This window comes from Pteropus alecto, unplaced genomic scaffold, assembly GCF_000325575.1.
Source record: "Pteropus alecto unplaced genomic scaffold, ASM32557v1 scaffold25, whole genome shotgun sequence".
NCBI lineage: Eukaryota > Metazoa > Chordata > Mammalia > Chiroptera > Pteropodidae > Pteropus > Pteropus alecto.
The window spans coordinates 33,572,779-33,592,142 of NW_006441955.1; the positions used below are offsets into that span (position 1 = coordinate 33,572,779).

At 40.0% G+C, this 19,364-nt stretch overlaps 1 protein-coding gene across 3 annotated transcripts in view; it reads left to right on the forward strand.

Moving 5' to 3' along the window:
- Positions 1 to 205: 205 nt before the first annotated feature.
- The window catches only part of LRRC8D (leucine rich repeat containing 8 VRAC subunit D), a 110,568-nt gene continuing 91,409 nt past the window's right edge, over positions 206 to 19,364 (forward strand). The window contains exon 1 of one of the 3 annotated variants that reach the window (XM_015595274.2): positions 206 to 372. The gene's annotated coding sequence lies outside the window, so the exon portion shown is untranslated. Of the gene's footprint in view, positions 373 to 19,198; positions 19,301 to 19,364 lie in introns of those variants that run through there. The other 2 variants (XM_025052056.1, XM_006919393.3) reach the window with 2 other exon arrangements.

Sequence of the window (19,364 nt, forward strand, 5' to 3'; positions counted from 1 at the left end):
GCTCCGAGAGGAGGGAGTCGGGGCCCGCAGGTGCACCCAGCCCGCCGCGAGCCATCTCCGGGTTGGGTACCGGTATAATCCGCTTCTAGCTTGTTTGGAAGCGTGGGCACTTGGGAGCAGGACTTCTCGAATCCTGTCTAGGGGCTTGGAAAGGAAGAGGATTGGGACGGGAGGTTGGGGGGGGGAGTGCAGTTGACCAGATAACCATTACCTCCGCTTACTGGAGAGTCGATAGGGGCCTTCCTCTTTCTGGGTCCTTTATTTGGAGTATTTCTTACGGATGAAGAAATAAGGGTTTTTTTTTGTTTTGTTTTGTTTTTTAAAAAGCCAGCCGCAGTGAAGAAAAGCTGCCTCATGTCGAGGGGAGGAGAGGTAGGTCCCTATGGAGAGGGAGAGGTGGGATGTGGGGTCCCACCGGGTACGCAGTTGGGGGTGTGAGTCGTGGGTGGGGGAGGTAGGGTTTCCGGAAAGAAAAGCTCACAGGTGATAAGGAGGGATCTCTCAGGATGTAAACAGAGAGATGGGGAATAGGTATTGGGAAGCCCTAGCCGGCTGTGGGCCCCACTTGAGCCACTTGGGCTCATACATGGTTCTCATTGCTTTGCATATTTCTTCCTTTCCTCCCTGACTTTGAAATGTATTTCTTGTTGGGCAAAGGAAGCTATGAGGACATATTTTGAAAGAGATACAGTAGTAAAGATTGAGCTGACGTCTGGAAACTTTCCTTGGGAGCTTTGATAATAAAATTACATCCAGTCAGTGTTTATTGAGCACCTATTATGTGTTCTGTGCTAGACGTTGAACGAGTCTGGACAAGCAGGGAATTCCCAATCTGCGTAATGGCGAGGCTGTTTACCTCATAAACAACCAAAGGGCACTTCCAAGTGCCAAGAATGACTGATTCAGACCTTCCCCGCCAAAGCTTCTGAGGCCTTTGCTTCTTACAGACCTGTGAGAAGAGTTCTGCACCATAACTGGTAAATGGGGTCTTCAGAGAGCATTCGTTTATACAGCTCATAAATACCAAGCACCTACCATCAGTTAGGACAAGATTGGAGTTGTCGCTTCCCCTGTCTTTGACATTAAAAATGCAGTAGCAAACTAGGAAAGATCCTGAGATGAAAAGTAGGTAAAGAACAGATCTGGCAAAGATGATTTGGAGCGTTTGGTCTCTAGGTTATTTAGGGAGCCTCCCATAACATAATTAGGTAGTCCATGGAGCTGAAGAAAAAATAAATTCAAAGTCTTGAATTGTCATGGTTTATATATTAGAACATTTTATCTTAGACTTGTCTCAGTTGTATTGAGGTATGTGAGTGTACACATTGTTGATTAAAACTTAACACCTCAGAAGGTTGAAGAAGAAACCGTCCTTAGGTGACCCAGTCCCCCAGTCTCTTCCATTACCATGTTGAGTAGTGTATGATGACACAGTAAAAGTATTGAACCATATTCTCATCTTTTTCTCCCTGCCAAGGTTTACAGAATTTTTAAAACTTGGTCAAAACTTGGCCTTTTTCCCTTAATTTTTATATTGTGCAGGTTTTTTTTAATGATTAATTTTGGAAAATTTTGATGTGTTTGTCATGTTCCAATAGCTACGTTGTTTTGGTAGCTGTATTTTGGAAATTAGACTTGATTCAGTCTCAGTACTGTAGGTAAATTGGCACTGGGGATGAAAAAATAAAGTTGTATCAAAACTCATGATCACATATATTCTTGAAGTGGTAGTTGATAAGAGATTTCACGTTTTTTACGTAAAATTGGAGCTGCTGTTTGATGTTCTAAGCAACAGCAGTCAATATTTGAGAGTACCAGCAGTAAGCAGAGAACTAGCCAGAGTGGTTGCTGTAATGCCTTATAGAGGAGAAGAGGATTCTTGTACTAATAGAGGGCAGGTAAGACAGGTCCATTTGAGGATACCACCAGAAGAGAATGATCCCATTTCTTTAGGAGGTCAAGGGATACTGACGTGGAAAGGGTGTTTGGAGCCAGATGGAAGTGTTGTGTGTATGTTAGAGAAGCAGGAAGGAGCACACATTTCGGGAAGCTTTGAAGTTTGTAATGGGTCAAAAATCGTAAATAGGTTTGCCTGGCTGTAGCAGAAAACATGACTACTGATACAGGAAGGTAGAGGGTATCTAGTTAGTGGAAAACTTGAACCACAAGACAGTGGTGTTAATCATTCGCCTCAAGAAGAACAGTTCTCAACAGGGGGTAGTTTTGCCTCCCAGCAAATATTTGACAATGTCTGGAGACATTTTTGCTTATCAGAGCTCGGAAGCAGATGCTACTGACATCTAGTGGGTAGAGGCCAGGGATCCTGCAGAATATCCTGTAATGCCCAGGTTATTGCCCCACAATTCTGCTAAATGTCAGTAGTGCTAGGGTTGAGAAACCTTGCTCAATACAGTGTATGAAGAGGCCACTGTGAAGTTACATCTCAGAATAGGCCTTGAAGGAGTTTGGTTCTTGACATGTGAGGAAAGACACTGAGGTTAGGAAGCCAATCTATGAGACTTCTGCTGTGCTCAGGCCTGACGTGGTTATGATCTGGGCAAATTCTAATAAGAAAGGGGCATTTTCAAGAGATCATGACAGATGAGCTAGCAGGGCACTATAATAATATTGGGGAGTCGTAGATTCAGAACTGGAATCTTAGAGCAACCCTGATCTTAGTGCATTCTTACACTTGCTAGGCAGCCTCTTTAAACTCCCCCAAGGAACAGAGTACTCTATTGTGAGTCCTCACTTAACATCTTGGATAGGTTCTGTGACTTTAAGCAAAACAACGTATAATAAAGCCTGTTTTACCATAGGCTAATTGATATAAGCAATAGTTAAGTTCCTATAGCATGTCATCATTGTTATAATGAAACGACTTTGAATGAAATGACATTATTCGAGGACCTGCTGTACTTTTGAAGGCATGTCATTATACCTTTGGACTGCATGTATGAGTATTATTTGAGCTGAAGACTGCCTCCTTGAAACTTTTTTTCATTCATTCTGTTCCTTTGGAACTACCAACTTCCACAAGGTGGCCTTTTGAATGTACAAAGACAGTATGATGTCTCCCTCCCACCAATTAACTTTTCTCAGTGCACAATAATACCAGCTCTTTTCACAGTCCTACATGGGACAAGATTTCTAGGTGTCTCTTCAGTTTGTTAGCATCTCATGGAGAGTAATGAGTGTTTAGAATTGAACATGGTAATTGAGATGTGATTTGGTCAACTCAGTACAGTATGACAGCTGTTTCCTGAGACCAGGGCATAAGCATCTACTTATTGCAGCTTAAAATTACAAAACTGCCTTTGGGGGGGAAAAAAAAAGGCAGTGCCTAGTACAGACTAATGTTAGAGGTTCTGGATAATCAAAACTCCTGGATAGTCAAAACTCCTAGATAGTCAAAACTCCTGTATGAGCTGCTGCATTCTGTATTCATTGGGCAGATTTTTTTTTTTTCTTCTTTTGGTGAAGTTGAGTGGAAGTCTTATGGTTTGTTTTTGTCCCCGTTCAGTGTTATCCTGTTTATTATTTAGGGCTTTTGAGATTTTAAAGTCTTGATTTTAGTGGAATGGCTTTGCCAAAAGCTATGTAGTCACTAATATTAATACACCATGAAACCTAGTAGTTTGGCATTGCTGGTCCTATTTGAAAGGCAGGGGTGCTGAGTGATAGCGGTGAATTGCAGGGGTTGGTTAGCCCTTGGTTAGGGGCTTCCGAGAAATCTATGTTCTTGGCCAAGCTTCACTGCATTTAATTCTTGCTAATGTTTGCACATTGGGCGCCCTTTTGAAATTATTTGAATCTTTTGCAAACTTCTGAAATCTGTACTCCGTGCTCTGGGATCTTTGTAATTCTGTTAAGACATTTAGCAGAGAATTTTTAATGTTCTTTGCAAATCTGAAGTTTGCCAAATCTGAGTTGCTTTTGAAATTTGTGAGGAGGTAAACAGGATAACTGGTATTGGCAAAAACCACATGCGAATTTGGTTCCCACTCAGGGTAAGCTTTTTTTTTCCTTCTCTTTTTTGCTAGTGTGCGCAAAATAATTAGTGACAGCTTTACATTTGGAGAAGGAGAGAGGATTGGGGCTTAGAAACAAGCTATTTTCCCAGAACTGGGCTTTAGCTTATTGCTGTGTAATTTCATACTTATCAGATTTCATTGAGAAGACATCAGGAAATTACCATTCTCAGATGTCTTTTGAAGCCTGTGGGTCAGAAATCCTAGGTGACTTAGTGCCAAATTTTCCAACTATTCTAGCTCTCTCCAACAAACTAGATTTAAATAAATTATTTGGTTCGGGTGGCAGCCATCCAATAATGTTGAGAGTGTTAGAACAAAATTCCAGATCTCATAGCCTATACGTGCAACCTCTTTGTTATAAATGTTTATTCTGCCCCAATCCTTTGCTGGTGTGTTGTCTGTCCAGATGGTACAGTGTGCTTGTTCTCACTTCCATACTGGTCCACGTGTGAAGCCTGTCTGTATTCTCTGGAGATGAAGGATATTCCTATGAGTAGAAGGGATGTTTTGTGAATATATGAGATTTCTTGAGGAGGAAGATATTTAAGAACCTTTAGATATTGTTCTTTCATACTTTCAAAGACTGTATCAAAGGTGAAGTCATTTTGAGATTAAGGATACAACGTGTCATTTTGAATAGAAAGATAGGATTTTATAGATGGATCAATACTTGAGTTTTATAAATGAGAAAATCAAGGCACAGGGAGGTGGTATTAGCTGCAGCTTACACATGTGACAGAGGAAGCATTTGACTCCACTTGCCTTAAGATTTCTGAGGATACAGATTTCTCCTCTGCTTAAAGGTGTGTAAACAGTGAGGTCCCTCAAGTCTTGTTTACGTAATTGCTCCAAAAGGAGGAGGACACAGTGGAATTTCTAGGTTTACAGATGGCAATAAGCTCTTTGGAATTATGAAATATCTAACCAATGGGGATTTACTCCAGGGAAACCTTACTGGGATATATTAGTCATCAGAAAATTTGCAGGTGAGTGTCCTTGTGGGCAAATATGAGGTCAGATATTAAGAAGGAAGTTACGGAACTGTTATAGGATGGTGCTTTGGTGGGAAAACCCAGGAAAGGGCTTCAAAAATACTTTCACAATGTCCCACTTACTTTTGCGGATTACAAAGGACAGGAGATGTTAAGCTTCATCAAAAAGATTTTGGAAGCAAAACAGAAATACAGTCTTAGTTGAGTTTCCACTGTGCTTTGTTCAAAGTGTGGGTCCCCATCTTTAGGAAAGACATCAGAGCTAGCAACGTAATGATACCTAGAAAGCATAGATATTTTTGCTAGAATGGAAGCATTATGAGAATAGGGCCTTGCAATTTTTTTTTTTCTAATAAAAATACTAGGGTTTCTAGCATCAGGAAAGAAGATAGCTGGGAAATGTTATTGATGCCCATGAAACCACTGTGGCAGGGACAGAGGAAACCTGGATTGGTCACCTAATTCCAGCAAACCTGAATGTAGGATTTCAGTTGCTGCTTCCTTGTCTCTACTCTCCAGTACTCTTGTGGTGAAGGCAGGCATGTATCTGTCCTGTTCTCCACCGATTTCCCTGTGTCCCACATATGGCAGGCCCTTCATTTGTGTGTTGCCTGAAGGAATGCATGAAGAAGTATACCTTAAAACTTTATAAGACATAAATTAAAGATGAATGCAAAAAATATGGTACCAGTTTTTCTTAACCCTGGCTGGCATCAGAATCAGTCTGGAGAATACATAGTTTCCATCTGAAGTTGGGAATCCTCGTATGAGGAAGGCCAATTTATAGGTGGATTTTCGATTGCAAGGGTGGCCGGCACCCCTAACCTTCACATTGTTCAATAGTCAACTTTATTTTAAAGTTACATGAGCCTAGACCCTTGCCCATTCCTATTGAATGAGACTGTCTAAGAGTGGAGTTTCAGTTTGAAAAGAGCCCTTGCCACCCCCAAGTGATTCTGATGTGCAACCAAGGCTGAGAACCACCATCTGACATAGCTGTACATGAAGGCTGGACACTGTCTTCAAAAAGGTCTTGAAACATTTATGACTGTCCACATCTCTCACAATGGAGCCAGTACAGATTTATTCTCATCTCATTGGGTATGAAATCACACAATTGATTATTAGGACTAACAAGGAGCTTTAAGGATAAATCTATATCCTTGGAAGGTGATGACTAAGACAGTGGATGTGCCACAGTGTGGCCTTTGGTGACTCCATGAGACACTGCATCCTGTCCTGGATGGCATGATGGACCCGACTGATAGTCATTTCCAGAATAGGTCCATGATGACTGTTGCACCAGCCTGTGCAAAAATAAAAATCAAGACAATGCAGCAAACTTTTCAGGTTTTTTGTTTTGTTTTGTTTTGTTTTTAAGCTTGGGTTATCCTTTCTACTTTGAGGGGTTAATTTTTTTTCCTTGCATGAAAGGATGGCAATGGTTTGCTTTTTGGTGTCATTCCTTGGTCACCTAAAACCTAACAATTTTATGACAGTATTGTTTTTGAAGTTTTACTTGTCTATGTAATAACAAATCTGGGAACTACTACTATTCTGAGGTTTTTAAGATGTCTGTATCCTCTTCTTGACACCTGCTATTGGGAAAGGCTCACAAATATTAATTTTAGATTTCATTATGAACATTTCATTTCTTAAAAAATGTTTTTCCTTTCCTCCTCTGCTTGCTGGTAATAATTAGGAGCATTGCCAGAGAAGGCTTCATTTCCCCAGCAACCCATAAATTCCATAGCTAAATCTCAGCATCAGCCGATCACTGCAGTGCATTTTACAAAGCAGGGAGAAGAAAGGAAGTGCAAGAAAACCTCTCTTTCTGAAGGATGTTGACCACCAGAAAGCTGCCTCTCCAGATGTCACACAATATAGACGGGACACATTCATGCCTATCACCTTTGGTATGAAATGCAATCAATCAAAATTCTCTTCACTGATTATCTGCAACCCAGTTCTAAGAAATGTTTAAAAATTAAAATTCTTTGGAATTTTAAAATTCTACTGAATCAGCTTTTAAAAATCAGGGTTTTTTTTTTTTTTTTTTTTTAAATCAGATAAAACTAGTATTTTTTTTTTTAACTTAATGGTCAAGAAATAATTAAACAATTTATGGAATACCCAAAGTTAATAATAATAACTATGAGGCATCTACCAATTGCTCAAACATATGCCCTGGAATTTACCTACATTCTCATTTAATCCTCAAAACAATCCTGAGTGGAAGGTGGACTTTTTCCCACTTTACAGATGACATAACTGAGACTTGAGAGGTTATGTGATTTGCAAAATATCTCACGAGTGGTAGAGGTGAGATTTGAAACCTGTTTATTTCAAAGCCCATTCTCTTATCTACTATACTCTTTAGATTTCTTTATATTCATTTCACAATACCTGTTAAGATTTTTGTTTAAAAAAAAAAAAAAAGAACCAGATTTTGAAGTGTAAAGGAACCTTACAACTCATCTAGTTCATGCTCCTCACTTGTGGATCAGATCTGAAATGTGAGAACACAGCTGAGAAGAATAGTGATGTAGCGATGCCCAGGTCTTCAGGCTTCCATGCTGGTGTTCTCGTCAGTACACAGTGGTTTTTAAAAATACCAACCCGTTGATAACATCACTTAAGTGAAAATTTATGCTAGCATTAAGAGGGTAATTTAAAATCACTTGTTTTAGTGCTTTCTCTGGCCCTACTGCCTTTTATCACCAATTAGTGATAGAATGCCACTTGTAATAGCACACACTAAGCACCCTCTTCCTAAATTAGATCTCATCCTACAGTAACTACTGTACATAAATATATAAAGACATAGCTAATATTTGTCAAGGTGTTATATCCAAATGTTTGGTGAATAAATACTATAACAAATATGTGCATTCAAAACATTCATATCCCCTAAGAATGAATTAATAAATACTCATATATTTATATCATATATTTATGGTCTGTTTTATTTATAGATATATTATGCTCAACTATAATCACTTCAGTGGAGTGGATTTATTCTGTTAGAGTTTCTACTTTAACGGTTTTATTTTACATGTTAACATTTAACCAGTAATAAAGTACAAATTGGGAAATAGTCTGCAGTGTTACATAGCTTGCGCAAATGTGCCCCCTTCCTATACACAGACGTGAAGAGAGACTTCTCTCTCTTAGTTCTTTTCAAATTTATTTTTGTTATGGAATTTTTTTTTTTTTGCTTAGTTCTAAATTTTTTCCTTATAAGTTATTTGTACTTGATAAATTATATACCAAGCAGAAACTTTATAATCGTGTCTGTAATTTCTGCACTAACAGAAAGTTAGAGTTGGATACTAGCTAATGGCCCAGGGGTCTCAGGCAAATATCAAATGCTGCCTGAAGTGGGCCTCATGTGAGATGATTTATGGCAGCTGGTACTACCAATCTCAGAGTAGACTGATGGGGTGAGGGTTGACCTTTGCTGAACTAGAAAATGCAGGTTCCGTTCCATCCAAAGGGGTCTGTTGAGCAGATCTATTCAGCAGCCAATTGTTGCCATATGGAAATGTGGGCCAGTCTTGCCAGATCTTCTGATTTTTCACTGTAAGCTGGAAATCTGGATTATGACATAAAAATCTGATTTTTAAGAGACTGGCTAACTCAGCATTTTAAATACTTCCTGCAGACCAAACAAAATAGCTTTGTGGGCTGGATACAGCCTGTGGGCTTTGGCCCTTAGAGATAGCCCTTTAGTGGCCAGGTAAACGAAAGCATGGGATTTGAATAAATGCACAATATTTTTAAAAATCAGTTTAATGGTAACAATTTCCGCCCTTTAAATTTTGTATGGATGCATTTCAAGGGTTGTCCTTTCTGAGGAGTAAGAGATTCTGGGAGAAACATGGGGTATGAGAATGAAGTGTCTAGCAGAAGATGGTATGAGTATTGGGGGGCAGGTGGGCCCAGTGGTAGAGATTGAAGGGTAAGTACCACTTGGAGGTGAAGAAAGAGATCACTTACCATGGAAGATAAGGGACAAGGAAGATTTATTTATCTCTTAAAGTTGATTTGGGAGTAATAGGAAAGAGAGGGAGAACAAAGAGGAGTTCGTCCATGAGAAAGGGAAATCTATGACCCGATAAATGTTTTAAAATCGGTGCAGAATCTATGCACATGGGCAGAGTACTATTATTTTGCTGTTCCTAGTGTGTGTTTGTTAATTTGCGTTGATTTCTGCAAAAGGAGAATTGGAGTGAAAAGGAAGAGAAAGGGTGCATGTCAGAAAGGAGACTATAGAATGAAAAGAAAGGGAGACTTTAGAACAACTGATATCAAAGTGAACCCCAAAAGCTGGAAAATGCATTGTAGAAAGCTGGCTATGTTTGAGTACAAACCAACACTTTTTTTTTCTCTCCCAAACCACAGCATTGTCTGAGGGGATATGCAAGGCAGTCCCCAGCTTCCAGATGGCTCTGGGCGCCAGCTTGTTTCGCTTGTGGAGAGCTGACGGTTGCTCAGCACCACTGGGAGCGGCCTGCACAGTCCCTTTGTATGAAGTTAGTGGCAGCATGATGCGTCTGTCTGGTCAGGGCACGTTGCTTGGAGAACAGTGCAGGCTGAGTTTTAGCCCCTCTCCCTGGCTGGATGCCCTCAGACCTGTCTTATGACCCTGCTAGTGCTCCTATCTTTAGTTTTGTCTCTTCCGGGGACAATTCTGCCATCATTTAAGTATAATTTGTTGTACATACACCCTGTTTAAAAGAGAAGAGCCATGCTATCTTAGCAGATGTCTCTTACTAGCTGAGTCTAGACTCCTTGCCTGAGAGGGGATTTTTAAAAGCATTTTTCTCTTAATCATCCCAAGTATGGCTCTTTGTTCCTAGAATGTCAGTATTTTCTGGGAAAGAAACCCTTTGCTTCATCAGCAGGTTTTATTCCGGTCCATAGGACTGTCATCCCTGTGTCATCTGTGTGACCAGAACACGTTGTTCTCGGCTGGTGTAACTTTACATTTTTAACACTTAGGTTGTGCCCCTGCATTAGTTAGTTTGATGCAGTAAGGGTCTTTGCTTTTTCTCATCATGGGAGCTGGTTTGTGGTATTGAGAATGGGTACAGATTTGCTTACAGTGTTGCTGAGAAGAAGGAAAATTCTTCAAATTCCACTGTTTGTTCTTCGAGGGACTGTAGTCCACAGATGGAAATCCTGGAAGATCCTATCAGGAAATGAAACTCGTAAATAATCTTTGTGCTGATTTAGGGCATTATGGATTAACAAATTGTACAAGAAGTTTTCTTTAGCCTTCTTATAAAATACATTTTTAAAAGAACACAATTGTTGAGACTGATCTATTCCGCAAATAATAATAGGAAGCACTTATATTGTACTTGCATGTGCTTGGCACTGTTTGGAGCACTTTACATGTTAGCTCATTTACTCCTCACAACAGCCCATTTTGTAGCAGAGGACACCAAGGCCCAGTTCCCCAGTGTCTCTGCATTTCCTTGTCACTGTAAGCAGTCAGAGAACTCAGACCACATAGCTAGAAGTGGCAGAGCTGTGATATGAACTCAAGCAGTTGTGGCTTCAGGATTTGTGCTTTCGAGACTGCATTATTATGTCTGGTACTCTTATCACAACAAGGATCATAAATCTGCTTTAGAAGCTGCTTTTGCTTTCCACATCACCTCAGCTGTAAACTCAGGATCAGGGTTTGAAATAAAAAAAGGAAGAAAATTATATTTCTTTAATATCTCCCAAACCAAATGAACAAACACATGTGTCAGGAGACAATTTCTATCTAGGAACAGAAAGCTAAAGGATTTTTCTGGAACACTGTACTAAAATACTGGACTGATGATTCTAAGGGCTACATTCAGGGCCTTGTTGCTGTGACAGCCCTCACTCTTGGCTTCAGAACTGTCTTTAAGAGCACAAAAACTTTTACAACTAGTGGATTTACTGAGCTACTGAGTACATTTCTAAAACTACGTTTCATAGTTAATAAAGGTCCATGGGAAGAGCCAAGGATTTGGAACTTAGAGCACTTGAGTTCTGGTCCTGTCACTCTCTTGTATTGACTGATCTTGAATTTCTCAAGACTTGAGTTTCATCCCGTGTAAATAATAGAGGGGGTAATAACAGCAATGCGATTGGTATGGTAAGGACAAGAAACTTTTCTATATGACGATATTTTATTAACACCAGTAGCCGTGTGCTAGGCAGTGAGTGGACCAGCATGTGTTGTGTCAGTCTTGGAAGTGATTTTCTGTGGGCGAGTGGTGGGGGTGGATGCTTCGGAAGAATTGGGGAAGGTATGCATTGATCTGAACTTTTTTCCTTCCCTGTTCTCACTTTACCTGTATTATAGTGTGGAACCATAGTGTGAGTGTTGACTCAGTTTCTGGCCCAAACTCCCTTTTCCTTGGTTTTTTCCCCGTCTTTGGGCTCTCCTCCAGTTTGCCTACAAAGTGCTATTTGTTGTAAGGGTGAAGCAGGCGATTCTCTGGGCAGCGACACTGTGGCTGCAGGCAGTTACTGTAGTTCAAAGCAAAAAAGCATGATGGAGTAGGAGGGACACTGACAGGGCTTGTTCCTTAGAATTTTGTACATTGATTTTGAAGAAAAGAAAAGGGAGTAAGAGATGACTTCTCAATAGAAATATTATGAAAGGCCCTTCATAACAGAACAAAATTGGGCAAGGAGAAAGGGCTTTAAGAAATCACTGCTTATTACTCTGAAAGCAAATGCTGCTGCTGCTTTTTTTTCTTCTTTTTTTTTTTTTTGTCAGTGAAAACAAATGCTTTTTGAGCACTTACTGTGTCTGCAGTGCATTCTAGATGGATAGAAAACAAAAATTAATAATAAATAATAACTAGCTATCATTTAGGTGCATATTAGGTACCCTGCATTGGGCCAAACACATCTTGTGTTGTATCCTCACATCAGTCATGAGGTAGGCACGATTTTGCAGGGTACCATTTCAAAGATTATGAAATCGAGGCTCAATTTAGTGTTCAAATAACCCACCAAGAGTTACAGTGCTAGTAAGTAACTGAAAGCACTAAACTTTGAAACTAGGTCTGCCTCTCATACACAGTATGAAAGATGTGTAAGATACACCCCTGCTTTCAGGGGAAGAATAGTGTGTAAAACAGCTTAGTATAAGTCAGCGCAGCATTTTTTAGACATTTGCTTAAGAGGAAGGAGAGGCTGATTTTGACTGGAAAGATCAGAGGTTTCACTAAGAAAAATAACTTGATCATGGCCTTGAAGGACGAGAAAGGTGGCGACTGGTAGGGAAAAGATGAGAGAGGTTAGGGAACGTTAGGGTGGGATAGTGTGGAGTTGTAGGGTAAATACGTAATGTGTTTGGGGAATGATGGTGTGATAGAGTGAGGGGCGTGGGAGGAAATGAGGGCAGAAAAGGAGGTTGGGACAGATCACAGAGGGCCTGGAGTGTCCTGCTAAAGAATTTGGACTTCATTTCATTGCCGTCGAAGGTTATCCCATTAAAGGTTCTTGAAAAGGGAAATCATTTCCTCTAGTCTGACATTAGTGATTCTGGTGGTAGTAAAGGAAGGAGTATAATGTCTGCAGTGGAGATTCCTCAACCGAGCTGCGCCTTACGGCCACCTGGGAGTTTCTTAAATATACAGATACTGGGAACCCCCTACCCCCTGCCCCCCAGTGATTCTGTTGCTGTAGATCTGGGGTGGGGCCTGAGAAATTGTGTCTAAAAGGCCCTGCAGGTGATTCTGAGCACAGTCAGATGGGGGCATAGGTCCTATAGGCATTAGGACATTGGGGTGTGAGGGGTCCTGGCTGAGATTGATTGTGGGTTTGCCACTGTGTGGATGATTTTTAAAACATGGGAGGGGACCAGTAATCAAACTTGGGGAAAGATCTGCCTATTTAGGTTTTACAGTTTGCTCTTTATTCTCTATGAATATTCATTAATCTCAGAGCATGTCATTTTCACATAAATTTTCTCATATCTAGAATGTAGTATGGCTCTAATTTTTTATGTCTTTGTGCTGTTTCCCTTTTGTTTATTTAGAAGGAAATGGAATATGTTGGATTTCTTTGGTGACTGTCTCTTCACTGACAGTCTTTCTTGTGGCGCATGAGCTCCAGAGTCCACTGCCTGGGGCATGGTGGCTACAGGGCTAAACAGTTCAGTTTTTCAGTCTCTTAGGAGTGGAATGAAAGGACTTGTACATTTCCTGGGACTCAGCCTGAATTTAGGCCATTTCTTGAGTTCTAAATCAACTACTGACTTCTAAAGTATAATTTTTGCTGAGAAGGCAAAGGGAGAAGCGATTTTTCAACATTAAAGAAATTAGGAATTATAATTTATGCTTAAAAAAATAATGTTAGTCAAAGTTGTAGCTCTATTCTCTTCCTTCTGCTCTGTTCTTTATCTTGCCGTGTGTTTGCAAACCATTCTCATGACCTTCTGCCTGTGCGGCATATTTGTAGTGGGGCCAGATTATACATATACCACTGACTTTTTCATCCGACCTCTAAATTCTGCCTTTGAGTCTCTTCGTTTGAGTTTTGTTAACAAAGTCTTCTTGTCGAAAAGAAGTATTATTTCCCATGGACCTTTACTGATGGTGTATGGAATAATAGGATCATGCTTTTTGAAATTCAGACATAAGGTCCTAAAATTTTAAACATATCTATTGTGCTGTTGCTTCCTTTACTTAGTTTAGTCTTGGCGTTTCAGGTCTAGAGGCGATTAGTACCCATTGGACATCTAGCCCCTCCTTGAAAATTAAAGGGAACACAAAAATGAAACGGAATTTGTTTTTCTTCACCTTTCTTTAATCTAACTGTCAACTGGCTCTCTCTCATTTGCCCTTTCACACCTCCCAAATTAATGTTTTGTGCAAATTTGATTATAACAGTGCGAATAATTTTTATGATAGTTATGAATACAGATTGAATACTGTACCTTGTGGTTCTTCTCTTTACATAGTAGATGTATCCAGTGTTTTTCTTTCTAGCCTGCTTAACTCCTGTGTGGTTCTTGTAGCCACATAAGTTTCAGTTGATTTAACAATCCCAACTTCATGGGAAACTGTATCAAATGCTTCACCAAGATTAAAGTACATAGGGTTCATTGCATTCCCTTTCCTTGCTAATTCAGTTGTGTTGTAGCCAGACAGTCCTGGAAACTCTCAGTCCAGGATTCTGGTCAAGGTGAGGAAGTAGCCCTTTGTCCTGGCTTTTCTATTCTGCAAATATCGTTTCCTTTCTTTTCAGTATTCATTTATTCAGCAACATGTAGCAGGCTCTGTATCCCCGACTCCCTACAGCCAGTGGTTACATTCTTGTTGCAAAAAGGAAAGCCTCTGGGCCTTTCATTCTACTCCTGCCATATCCACGGGCATATTCCCTGTGAATTTTCATGCTGGAGCAAGCAAGCCCAATCCAGTTGTTCCCTAGTGATAGTAAAATGGATTGGTTAAAAGTAGACTCCTTGGCCAGCCAGGATGCACAAGTTCTGGTATTTGCTATTAGTGTTACTTTGGGCAGATGACTTAGTATCTCTGTGTCTTTCTTCTGATCTGCAAAATGGAGGTAATGATTATTTCTGTCTCACAGGGTTGTTGTCAGGTTGAGTCAATATACGTAAAGTGTTTGGAGTTTGTTTTGCTAGGTTTAGTTTAAAAATTGATGAGTAATCTTTCAAAATTTTATAATAACATTTCTGGATTTGCTAGGCACTTTCTCTTTCCTGCTGTTTGCCTTAGCTATTCCACTGCAGGCCAGTGAAAAAAATCAAACTATCCAATTTTACCACTTTAAATTATTCATAAATTTTTTCCTTCATTAATATTCCATTATAGTAGATAATTGAGAGTTGATATATTCAATTGACGGTGATGTGTGACATTCCCTATTCATATATTTTGCTCCCTGCAGATATGTAATTATACAGATGACTATATATTTTTAAGAACATTATTTTCTTAGCAATGAACATCATATTTATTTGATAGGACCAATTCTTTTAAGTTGTTGGGTTTTTAATATATTATTTTTAAATGGATACCCAAAGAGATTTTAAAATATTTTTTTTAATAAGCAGAAATATTCATTACAGAAGATGAATAGACAAAACACGCCTTCCAAAGAAAAATATGTTATAGGACAGTATTTAGTCTACACAATACATATCATGATCAACAGTCAGTAAATAACCCAAGGTTAATCATTGCTAGCAGTCTGTGCCAGGAACATTTTGAATACTCTTAACCTGTGTACAGGTATTTGCATTTAGTCAAACTTTTGTGGTTTCTTGCTATTTTTTCATGTTTATGCTTGTTAAATCACAGTACAGCAGTCATTATGGCCCACTTTACATATATGTTTGCATACTAACCAAAGAATGAGAGAGAAAACTGGAAAAAATATATTAAGATTTTGTCCAGTGGATCACAGTTTGACCAGTGGATTGTCTTATTTTATAAAGTAGTATTTTATAAAGCTGTAGCACAAGAGCATATTTAACCTAATTTATCAACTGATATTGTTAGGGCTTAAAATCAGTTGGCCTGCTGCAGAATACATGTTTACAGTTTATACTTTACAAAAATTTGGCAAGGTGATAAAGTAACGATGCATTCGAGAGAGAGCATGACAAGTTGTGTTTTAAAAGTGAGATTCTTCTGAGCAAAAGATGCGCAGCACAGAATAATTAATCCCCAGGCAAAATGTACCTACTCATTTCTCTTCAATTAACAGATCCAGGGTGAGTTTTAGCTCCATTACCTACTGCTTTGTGAAAATGACTTAACATCTGTGAGCTCCAACACAGATGACTTCTCCTTGCAAAGGCAGTACTGAGAATTCAGTGAGGCAGGGCGTGTGAAGGTCCTATGTAAATGTTAGTAATTTTGTGTAGTGTGGGTGAGTACATATGTGTGTTTGGAAGCTGAGGAAACTGAGGCACTGAGCTGAGGGACATACCAGCTTAGGCCTGGAACCACCCTGGCTCTTTGTTTCTACCTTGTAGTTGAGTCTTCCAGGTCCTGTGGTAGGGTGCTCTAAGCAGTGTTTTCCATCTCAACTTGCTCAAAACCAAGAAACTCTGTGTCCAGAAGGGAGCCTGAACCATCTTGCAGGGAGATTTTTTAAATAAGATTTTTCACCCCCTTGCTACTTTTTTTTTTTTTTTGCCACGGGAAATGACACTCTGGCTCCTTGAGGATGCCTAATAACCCTCTGTGGGCAAATGCCAGTCAAGCTAGCCAGTTGGCTCTTGAAGACATCTTCCTTGAAAGCCATGGCCCAGGTTTTGGAGAGGCCAACTGGTGAGTGTGAGTGCCAGAGACCTTCAGAGAAAAGCCTGTTGCATATGCTACCGTGGAAGTAAAGACAGAGAGACAGGGACACTGATGTAAAGGCTGCTCATACAGAGAGGTAATCTCTTGTCGTTTTTCATTTTCTTGTTTGCAAAATCCAGCAGTAATAATGACCAAGAATCCTCACACAGAGAAATCTTGTTGCAAACATTTTTAACCACTACTAACATGAAGATAAGCAGCATCACTTTGGATATGAGTTCATGATCTCTTTTTCCACACCTTAGTCCTTAGAAAAGCTCTCATCGTTTAATTTGGAGCCTCTAAAATGGCTCTCACAATGTTGCTGTCTCCATCCATGGACTGTGTGTTGTACTTAGGGCATGGAGACTTGCAAAATGAACCTCCAATATTCTTCCAAAAATCAGTTCTTTCTTTTTTTTGGTATCATTTGTGCCTACCTTGGAGCATATTTTTTCTCTTCTTATGAGGTTGTGAGTGTGTGCTGAGGCAGAAACACTTCCCCATGACACACAGAAAAGGCAGGAGAATAGCTCATCCATAGGAAAGTATTATATGCTTAGGCCATGTGATTGTTAGGAAACATTTTGGGAACTGATGCAATCTTAGAAGTGTTATATTATCCAAACTATAAACTTCGAGATCCATACGGGTTAATTTAAGCATGTTTCCTTTGGTTTTTCTTAAGAACTTTATTTTTCTTCAGAGGTTTTCCTTCTAGGCTCTTGAAGATGAGTAACAGAAATGAAGGCAGAAATACCAAAAGGTATTTTAAAATAGAGTTGCATTTTTAAAAACATGGTAATTGTTGACAGGGTTTTTTAAATGAGAAAGAAGTGAGAGAAGTTTTGGGTAAATGCCTTTCTTCCTGCTTTTCTCCCACCAGGTACTTTGTGGGAAAGAAATGGCAATGCTTTGGGAAGAAGCATTAAGTTTGTGAAAAGAGATGAAGAATTGAAAGGTCCAGAGTAAGCAGGGACTGTGAGAGAGAAAAAGATGGTAGCAGAGGCAGAGCTGGACCTTAAAAGGATGCTAAGAACCCTTGGGAAGTTTTTAGCAATAAGTCCTCATTAGACAGTGTATTCCTGAAGGATGGGAATCTTTCCCTCTCAGCTCTTGCTATCACACTTGAGGGCCCTGACTTTACACTCAAACTGCCCTTGCCTTTCACCTGCATGCTTTGTAACTCCAAAGTCTTCGGCTTAGAGGTGATGGGGAATGGCTAGTGAGGTGGAGTTTATCTGGAGACAAGGCAAAAGTACTTTCTCCTTCACTCTCCGCAACTGTTTGGAGTCTCACCATTGCCAAGATTATTAATCACCTTCTAATATGTACTGCTTCTTGGCTCGTCGGGAGGCTAATACAGGTATGCTGCTGACATGTGAGTATGGACTAAGTGCTGAAGCAGAAGGGAATGGAAAATGAGAGAATTTCAGCAGTTTCAGTAAAAATTAAGGCCATACATGTGTCTTTTTTTTTTTTTTTTAGCCTTCTTAAAAGGGCCCAGTTAGAGAAAAAGAATTCAAGAAACAAATATTAGTCAGCTGATTAAGTTCTGAACTGGACAAACTTTGTACCTTGGCATATGAATGGCTATCCTAGAACCTCTTGAATTTTTGCCACTTCGAATTTTTGCCACTGAGTAATTCCGAAAAGGCTAATAACAGAGCCAGTAGTAGATAATGGGAAAGAGCAGAGTGTCCTCTGCTCGAGTTATTAAGGTGCATATTATTCAGGTGGGTAAGGAACCTTGCTTTCTACAGAGTAATAGCATGTAAATTGTGCAGGACCATTCTGAGATGAAGGAATGGATCACAAATGGATGTTGGGCTTGATTTTCCTCCCAAATTCATGATTATTTTGAGAATTAGCAGAATGTAGAGGAAGTGGCCCAGATTTTATACTTAGGAAAGACCTGTTATTCAATTCTCCATTAGACCACTTTTTCTAGCTGAAACATTGGAACAGTTACTGAAGTTCTCTGACCCTGTTACCTCAGTTGGGAATATGAGAATAGAACTTTTGCAGATCTGCTGGGAAATGTTAAGACGTGGGAGATTAAAATGAGGTGCCAAGTGACACTGACTAGGAGCTTAATGTCCATCAGTTTCTTACCACTTCAGTCACAGTTTAACTTTTTTATGTAGAATAATCATCCTTTATACTCTGTTCTCCACGTTGTTTTGAGACATGAGTAACTTTCATTTAAGTCATCAGCTTGATGATAAAAGGAACTTTATCAGAAGCAGTCCTGTAAATGCCTTGTAACCTGATATATTTGCGTGCAAGGACAGGCAGGGTACAGATGAAACCTTCCACACCTGAAGGCCACCTGGAGGCTCAGACATGGGGTATTGAGCACATATGCAAACTCCTAGAGCTGGCACACTGAATATGGCAGATTCTTAAACCTTCCGTTTACTGTTTTTTAAACACCACTCTGAAGTTCATCTAAGTCAGAGGGTAGCAAAATGAACATAAGCCCAGAACTTTGGAACTGCTACACACCGAGAAGTCCTTAATTGTTTTCCGGAAGAATGCACTACACGATTTATCTCTTTTTGTGGAGTTAGCATATGTAAATATTGGGGGACTGTGAGAGTGAGAATCCCAGTTGGGAGACATCCTTGGAACCCAGAATACTTTTTCCCTCCCCAGTTCTTGGCAGCTGTATGTACACTCTCTTTTTTGAGTCAGCCAGGCGCAAGACAAGTAATTTCCCATCCTGACGCTCTTAAAGCTGCGGGGCTGGAAGGGCTATGTTGGGATGTGGCTGTTAACTTTAAAGTTTTGCATAAATCCAGCCTCCACTTCTCTAGAAAGGCTGGGTCTTGTCTTTACACCTTCCCCAAAGCCGATTTTTTTTTTTTCAGGGGCGGGGGTGGAGAGGAGAGGAAAGGAGGAAAACGGAGGCAGACTGTTAGGGCGCTGGGAGGAAGCGTGTAGTCGACTGACTTAGGTACATGTGGGGAGGGGGAACCGCGGCAGGGGCTGGAAACGGAAGGGCTGTGAGCACGCTGGGC